This window comes from Monodelphis domestica, chromosome 6 (assembly GCF_027887165.1).
Source record: "Monodelphis domestica isolate mMonDom1 chromosome 6, mMonDom1.pri, whole genome shotgun sequence".
NCBI lineage: Eukaryota > Metazoa > Chordata > Mammalia > Didelphimorphia > Didelphidae > Monodelphis > Monodelphis domestica.
Genome location: NC_077232.1, coordinates 7,410,085 through 7,418,972, shown reverse-complemented (window position 1 = coordinate 7,418,972; position 8,888 = coordinate 7,410,085).

The window sequence follows — 8,888 nt, the reverse complement described above, 5'->3', positions numbered from 1 at the left end:
CCTCCCCGAACTCCTCCCTTTCTTATTTCCTCTCGCATCAAACCTAAAACTATCCTCTCCTTTTCCGATAAAAGGGCCAGACCCGCGGCCTCGACGCCAACAGCCCGTCCGTGCTCCCCCTGGAATCCTAACATATTGGTACGATCGAAGGCGGATGACGTAGATGCCCATATATGGGGCAACTTCCTACGCCACGCCTGGGCGTAGTAAAGGATTCCCCCGACGCCAGACGTCGCCTCAGGTTCTAGGGCACCTGGGCTCTGCAGCCTGACACCTAGGCGCTGCGGAGCGCCCAGTGGGATGCCGGGCCTGGCCCGCGGCCACGCAGCCTCGCGCTGTCAGGTCCAGGAGGCTCTCAGCCTTTCTTATTAAGCACCACCTCTGTCCCTGGCGCTGGGGATACCCAGAGGCAAAAACGAAGCAGCCCTTGCGCTTGGGGGGCTTCCATTCTGCTGGGTACTCGTGAGCCCCGGGCTAAGCAAACGGAAATGAGCCGGGGCGTCGGGTGCAAGTGGACTTCTTCGGTGTTCGCGGAGTTCCGATTGCGGTGTGAGGGTCAACGGCATCGGGGGGCGGGTCTAGAGGGGCCCGAAATGGAACCGAACTCCAGCGCTGCCTTGGCGCAGCCTCCATTCTTGGGAGCCTACGGACGGGGGTGACGGGGAAGGATAAGGGGAAGAAGGGAGCAGGCCAGGGCTTCACCGAGAAGTCTTCGGTCGGAGCTGAGCCAGAAGGAAGAGACAAGGCCGGCCAGGCGTTCCAGGAAGGGGGCTCTTATGCAAATGCCCCCGGGAAAGGAAGCGAGGATGGGGAGCTGACCACGTGGGCTCTGACGCTGGCTGGCTGTCATGGGGCGAGTGTCAGTAAAAGGGGTTCATAACCTCGCACTGAGGCTGTGGTGGGAAACTGCTCATCCAGTCACTCGCCAAACTTAGCGAGCTCCTCCGATGTGTCGGGCGGCGGGCTAAGTGCTGGGGACCCAGAAAAGGCAGCGAGCCCACAATCTAATGGTAAAGAGAAAGAGCTAATAAAAGTATACAAAGCAACCTCGGGGAGGAAGGGGGGTGAGATTGAGAGCCAGGCCCAGCGATGGGAGGTCCTGGGTTCAAATTCAGCCTCTGACACTTGCCAGCTGTGTGACCCTGGGCAAGTCACTTGACCCCCATTGCCTAGCCCTGACCACTCTTCTGCCTTAGAACTGATAGCCAGCATGGATTCTAAGATGGAAGGTGAGGGTTAAAAAAAAAATAATAAAAAGCAATCTCTATAGAGTCTAGTTTGGAAGTCATTGAAAGAGGGAAAGCCCTGGAATTGAGGGGGATTAGAGAAGGGTAGGATTTTAATTGGGATTTAAAAGAAGCCACGAAGGGGGCGGGGTGAGGGGCCTCCAGGGACACCGCCTGGAGCCTGGAGATGGAGGGTCCTGTGGTAGAACATCAGGGGAGGAAGCCCCGTCACTGGGTGGAAGGGCATGGGGGGGTGGGGTGTAAGAAGCCTGGAAGGGGCTGGGTTAGGAAGGGAGGGCTTTGGAACCTGGGAGAGCCCTGTAGAAATGGAATCTGGCCGGCCCTGGACCAAGTGGAAGCCAGTGACCTGCCTGTGAAAATATATAATACAAATAGGTGAATGCAATGATTTTCCAGTTTTCAAAGGTTAAGAGGAAGCAGGACAAGGAGGTTCTCTTCTCCTTCTTTGTGCTGATGTCTAATAAGAGTTACGTGAAAGCCTCTCAGCCGTCAGCCCCTTCCTCTCCAGGGGTCTTCACTCCTTTTTTTAATCCTTACCTTCTGTCAGAGTTAATACGGTGTATTGGTTCCAAGGCAAAGGGGGTTAAGTGACTTATCCAGGGTCATAGAGCTAGGAAGGATTCAAACCCAGGACCTCCCCTCTCTAGGCTGGACTCTCAGTCTACTAAGCCATCCCAGCTTTCAGTCAGGAAGAACTGAGTTCAAATCTGAGCCTCAGCAAGGCACTTAGCCCTGTTTGCCTGTTTCCTCTTCTATAAAATGAGCTGGAGAAGGAAATGGCAAACTAGCTATGTGACCCTGGACAAGTCACTTTACCCTGTTTTGCCCAGGTTTGTTCATCTGTAAAATGGGCTGGAGAAGGAAATGGCAAACCCTCCAGAATCCTTGTCAAGAAAACCCCTAATGGGGTCATGAAGAGTCAGGCAAGCCCGAACAACAACACGCCGCAGGACTGCCTTCGGTTCATTCTGATCTCACTGAGCTGGGTTTCCTTCCCCAGGGGATGCCACAGTGCAGGGGCCCTGAATGGCATCGGTGAGGGGCATGCCCACCTACACATGCCAGCGTGAGCCCTGGCAGAGGCCTTCTGTTGCCAGATGCCATGATCCAGGGGCAGAAGGACCAAAACAGATGTGCACTCAAAGATGCTGACACATGCTGACAGGGCTCAACATACACACGCTGACACATCCTTGGCAGGCTCCTTTCTTCTCAATGGGACCCAATTATACCTCAGAGCCCTAGAAATGCACACCCATCCCCCTGCCCCCCCTGCAGGAAGTCCTAGGGGAGACGAAAAGGGATGAACAATCAGGAAACGTGGGCTCTCCTCCCAATTCTACCATTGCCTCAGCATGTAACCCTGAGCAATGTAATGATGGGGAGCTTTCCCTCATCTGTGAAATAAGGACATTGGAGGGGCCTCACCTGGAGACAGAAGGTCCTGGGTTCAAATTTGACCTCAGAACCTTCCTAGCACTGACATTCTATGTTCTAAGTCTCCGCCCAGCTCTGTTTTATTAAAGGATACCCCCAGCGCTGACATTTTCTGGTCTAAGACCCCTCCCAGCTCTGATAGTCTATGTTCTAAGGCTCCTCCCAGGTCTGACATTCTCAGTTCTAGGTTCTGAGGTCTCTCCAAAATCCAGCATTCTACCTCTTCTGTTCTAAAGGTGTTTCCAGCACTGACATTCTCTGTTCAAAGGTTTCTCCGAGCTCTGACACTCTGTCAGACCCTTCTAGTTGTGACGTTCTCTGTACTAGGAGCCCTCCCAGCTCTGACATTCACTAGAATACACAACGTGAAAAATCTGAGCTGAGCCCAGGGACATTAGAACCTAGAATGTAGAGATGGGAGAAGACTGAGAACACAGAACATCAGCGCTGGGAAGGACTTTAAAACAGAACTGAAAGCTGGAAGGGACCTTAGAACAGAACTTAGCACATCACCTCTGTAGGTAAACTTGGGCACTGTAATGACCAATAGCTTTCCCCAGAGCTGGAAAGGACCTTGGAACAAAGAAAATCAGAGCTGGGAGAGAACTTAGAAAGAGAACATCAGACCTCTGAGAGATGTTAGAACCTAGAACAGAATGTTGGAGCTGGGAGAGAACTTAGAAAGAGAACATCAGACCTCTGAGAGATGTTAGAACCTAGAACAGAATGTCAGAGCTGGGAGAGAACTTAGAAAGAGAACATCAGACCTCTGAGAGATGTTAGAACCTAGAACAGAATGTTGGAGCTGGGAGAGAACTTAGAAAGAGAACATCAGACCTCTGAGAGATGTTAGAACCTAGAACAGAATGTCAGAGCTGGGAGAGAACTTAGAAAGAGAACATCAGACCTCTGAGAGATGTTAGAACCTAGAACAGAATGTCAGAGCTGGGAGAGAACTTAGAAAGAGAACATCAGACCTCTGAGAGATGTTAGAACCTAGAACAGAATGTTGGAGCTGGGAGAGAACTTAGAAAGAGAACATCAGACCTCTGAGAGATGTTAGAACCTAGAACAGAATGTCAGAGCTGGGAGAGAACTTAGAAAGAGAACATCAGACCTCTGAGAGATGTTAGTACCTAGAACAGAATGTCAGAGCTGGGAGAGAACTTAGAAAGAGAACATCAGACCTCTGAGAGATGTTAGAACCTAGAACAGAGAATGTTGGAGCTGGGAGAGACCCCCATCACGCAATAAGCATTTATTATACGTGCCAGATGCTGTACTTGGGGCAAAGATCCTCGATGGCAGCCCCAATTCAGAGCATCGGAGCTGGGAACAGCAGCCTGGATAGGGGCCTTAGTGGGCATTCATTGAGTGCCACCCCTGCTTTTTCAGAATGAGAAGACCGAAGCTCAGGGAGGTGACCCCAGATAAGAGTAGCAGAACTGGCACCACCACCTGGGCCCCCTGACCACCGGCCAGTCTGGACCTCCATCCCTTCAGGTTTGGATGGGAATCAGGGAATACGGTGGAAACCAAGGACAGAAAGAGTTTAAGGGAGAATCAGATCAACAGTTTTAACTGGGGCAGAGAGGACTTCAGGGCTCAAGAAGAGGCCATTGGATTTGGCCAAGAGTAAGGCACTCCAGGAACATCTAGGTGACAGTGGATTGAGAGCCAGGCCTGGAGACAAGAGGTCCTGGGTTCAAAATTGAACTCAGGCACTGTGTGACCCTGGACAAGTCACTTAACCTCCATTGCCTAGCTCCTACTGCTCTTCTGCTTTAGAACCAATAGGTAGTAAGGATTCTAAGATAGAAGGTAAGGGTTAAAAAAACAAGAGTAAGCTGCTCATGAGTGGCTAGGTAGTATGGTGGCTAGAGCCCTGTGCTTTGTCAGGAAAACTCATCTTCACGTTTTAAATCCACATACTTACTAGCTGTGTGACCCTGGGCAAGTCACTTAACCCTCTTTGCTCCTTTGTTTCCTGTCAAATGAGCTGAAGAAGGAAATGGCCAACCATCCCTGTATCTTTGCCAGGAAAACCCCAAATGGGTTCAGGAAGAGTCAGACCCTCAGGAGTGCCTCCACCTCCTCCTCTGGGCCCCAAACTAAACCCCGGGCTCTCCGGCAGACATGCAGCTGTTCTACTATGGCAGAGCCAGAGGGCAGAGCTCTAGTCTACCTCAGGCACTGTTGGGCTGGCCAGAAATTATTCCCTTTTCCGTGTGGACATTGACAGATGCTACAAATGGATTTACTGCTGAGGCATAAGACAATCGTGCAGAATAAGCGGCGGTGTCAGGCATGATTGCTTTTACGGGAGAGCTGGTTGTTAAATGTTTACCAGCGGCCCCCAGGGCCAGGTCTATTAGAGTCGTTTTGAAGGCCTCCCATGCGCTGGCCTGTTAAGAAGTGGAGGGCAGACAGTCCGGACAGACTTGGATAGTCTGCAGAGGAGGACCCCGTCCTTTCTTCTCAAACCCTTCCCTTCCGGCTTAGAGTCAATCCAAGGCAGAAGAGCAGTAGGGACTAGGCAATGGGGCTCAAGTGACTTGCCCAGGGTCACACAGCCGGGAAGTGTCTGAGGCCAGATCTGGGGCCGGGTCTTCCCTGTTCCGTGCCCGGTGTTCTACCCACTGTGCCATCTGGCTGCCCCAGACCCAAGTCTTAACATGGGGAGGCACAGGAGCCCTTTCGCCTAGGTTTGGTGTGGCTGTGAAGGGAGGGCCGAGGACCAGGAGGAATGGGGGGGGGGGGAGGTCCTGTTTATGGGACACCCTCTCCTAGCCAGGTACTGGGCTCACGCTGGGAAAGCACAAGGTCTCCCGCTTTGGGAGGAAAGGTCCTAAGGGAGATCCGATTGGCCAATACCTCTGCCACACCTCATTATGGGAGGAACTCCAAATGCCTGGGGGAAACTGAGTCACAGAGGGGGAGCAGCCCAAGTTGGAAGGATGAGTCACTCGGTACACCTTTCCAAGACGGCCTCCCATCCATCCCCCTGGCCCTGGGCACACAGTGTCTTATCAGACCAGTGGAAAGGTCCAGCCATGCACCAAGAATGGAACCCAGGAGTCCCGGCTCCCAGGAGGCATCTCTTCCCTGCCAGCTCTAAATGAAGTAGACCAAGGAGGGGGGGCGGCAAGGCACCAGCTGGAAAACCAATCCTTGGCTCTGCTGGAAAAAGCCAGACAGCTGGCCATGCCCCCCCCTGTCGTCCCCCCCCCCCCGTCCCCCCCCCCCCCAGGCAGACAGGAAGCTTCTGACTCCCAAGAAAAGGATTTGGGGTTTGGAAGAGATTCAGAGCTCCAAGAGGCATTTAGTGACTGAACCACCCCTGGGCTGCCCCCCAGCGCCCCCAGCTGCTGGCCCTCTCCCCGAGGATGGAGAAGGGCTGCAGCCCGGCTGGCCTCTCAGGGAAGCCTCCCGAGGATGGGAATGGATGAACCGGGAGTTTCCCCCGGGATGAATCAACCCCGTGTGGGTCAGGTTGCCAAGGGCTGGGACGCCTCCCTGCCCCTCCCTCCGGCCTCAGCCTCAGCCCGGGAAATTCCCCATTTGGGGGCCTTGAACCCCGTCCAAGCGGGCCCATCGCCTTCTCTCCAGCCAGTCATTTCCTGTTTCCTATAGCGCATCCCGGGCTGCCAGCCTCCCGGGAGGCCCACAGCTGGGGGAGGGGCGGACACGACTGAGGGCCTCCCAGGGGCCCCGAAACCTGCCCCTTCGCAGCCTCTATCTTTTGGGGAGACGGGATGGAAACAGCAGGGACCGGGAGGAGCTCTTCCCCCGGCTTCTCCTCCCCACACCGGGAATTCCTTTGCCTGGCATTCAAGACCTTGTACAATGGCAGTGCCCTGGGCTCCCGGGCTCATCTTGGTCATCCCTATCTACACCGTACTCCAGTTAAACTCTTGGATCCCTAAACCTGCCCTGGGGCCTTTCCTGGAATCTTGCCCTCATTGTTCCACTGCCTAAGATGCCCTTCTCTCCCTCCCTCCCTCTCTCCCTCCCTCCCTCTCCCTCTCTCCCTCTCCCTCTCTCTCTCTCCCTCTCCCTCTCTCCCACCCTCCTTCCCTCTCCCTCTCTCCCTCCCTCCTTCCTTCTTTCCCTCTCTCTCCCTCCTCTCCCTCCCTCCCTCTCCCTCTCTCCTTCCCTCTCCCTCTCTCCCTCCCTCCTTCCTTCTTTCCCTCTCTCTCCCTCCTCTCCCTCCCTCCCTCTCACTCTCTCCCTCCCTTCTTCCCTCCCTCCCTCTCTCTCTCCCATCCTTTCTCCCCTCCTTCTCTCTTCCTCCTTCTCTCTCCCTCTCCCCCCTCCCTCTCTCCCCTTCTTTCTCCTTCTTTCCCTCTCCCTCCCTCCTTCTCTCTTCCTCTCTCCCCTTCTCTTTCTCTCTCTCCCTCTCCCTCCCTCTCTCTCTCCTTCCCTCTCTCCCATCCTTTCTCCCCCTCCTTCTCTCTTCCTCCTTCTCTCCCTCTTCCTCCTCTCACTCCCTCCCTCTCACTCTCTCCCTCCCTTCTTCCTTCCCTCCCTCTCTCTCTCCCTCCCATCCTTTCTCCCCTCCTTCTCTCTTCCTCCTTCTCTCTCCCTCTCTCCCTCTCTCCCCTTCTTTCTCCTTCTTTCCCTCTCCCTCCCTCCTTCTCTCTTCCTCTCTCCCCTTCTCTTTCCCTCTCTCCCTCTCCCTCCCTCTCTCCCCTTCTCTCTCCTGCTCTCTCTCCTTCCCTCTCTCCCATCCTTTCTCCCCCTCCTTCTCTCTTCCTCCTTCTCTCTTCCTCTTTCTCTCCCTCTTCCTCCTCTCCCTCCCTCCCTCCCTCTCTCTCCATCCCTTTATCCCTCTCCCTTCTTCCCTCTCTCCCCCTCCCTCTCCCTCCCACTCTCTGTCTCTTTCCACACTTCCCCTTCAACTGCCAATGCCTCTTCCTCCAGGAAGCCTTCCTGACTGCTAGAAAATGTGAGCCCTAGAAAGGTTCAGATGTGTAAGTCACTTGTCCTGTAATGTCTGGGAAACTGCTGTTTCCCTCTTAGACTCTTCGCCCCATGAGGAAAGGGACCAGAGTGGATCTGGAGAAGGATGAGTAACTGGGGAGGCAGAGGGGATGGGGGGAATCTTCAGAGGAGGAGAAAGGGGAGAAGGGAATAAGGGTTCAGAGAAGCCTTCTTTGTACTTAGTAAGTGCTTTACAAACATTATTGTCTATGATCCTCACAACAACCCTTCCAGGTGGATGCTGTGATCACCCTCATTTTACAGAGGAGGAAACCGAGGCTGAGTGAAATTCCATGACTCGCCCAGGCTACAAAACGAGGTCAGATGAGACCTCAGGCCTCCCTGACTCCAGGCACAGCTCCATCCTTTGCTTCTTTAACCATCCACAAGGCGCTCAATTTGTGGAATGAATGGCTGAGGGGCCAACATGTTCTCCCAAGGAACTGCCTGGGAGGTATTCCAGGCATTTGGATCTCTGGGTTACTGGTGATGACGAAAGGGAGGGGCAGCCCCAAACCCCACACCCTGACTTAGAAGAAAGATCTGGGTTCCAGTTCCAGCTCGATCCCCAACCAGTTGTGTGACTGGCAAGTTCCTTGTCTCTCTGAGCCTCAGTCTCTCCATCTGTAAAATGGGAAGGGGAGGGAGAGGGCGTCTCTGGTCCTCTCTAGGATTCAGACCCTCCTTACCATCTGGCAGAGATGAGAGAGGTCAGGACTACAGGGCTCAGGTGCTGAATGGCTCCAGGGGAAACTGAGGCTCGGAAGCACATCCAGGAGGCCCTAGAGAGATCCAGCACTGGAGGACAGTCTTCCTGTCTGCCAGGGGTGGGGAGGAATGAGCCTGGGGGGAAGGTGACTCCTCCCAGCAGCCTCTCTGGGAGGTGTGGAGGAGGGACTTTTCCATCCTTGAAAGCTGAGCCTTCTCTGGCTCGGAGCATCTGTGCTTGATGACTCTCCCCATGCCTGCCTCGGTGGCCCACAGGGAGAAATCCACGAGCCCCAGAGTAAGCGCTCATGACTCACCTCACTTCCACCTCCCCTCTCCGGCCAAGGCGAGTCAACCCTGTGGCATCTCCGCTCCCTGGCGGTGGCATTCCGATCCCGTGAGGCTCCGGCTCCTGACTCAGCCTTCGCACGCAGCCCCGGCCAGTGCTCTGTGGGAGGCAGCAGGCAGACATCCCCTTCGCTCAGGCCCCAGAGGAAAAGCGAGGGGCAACGG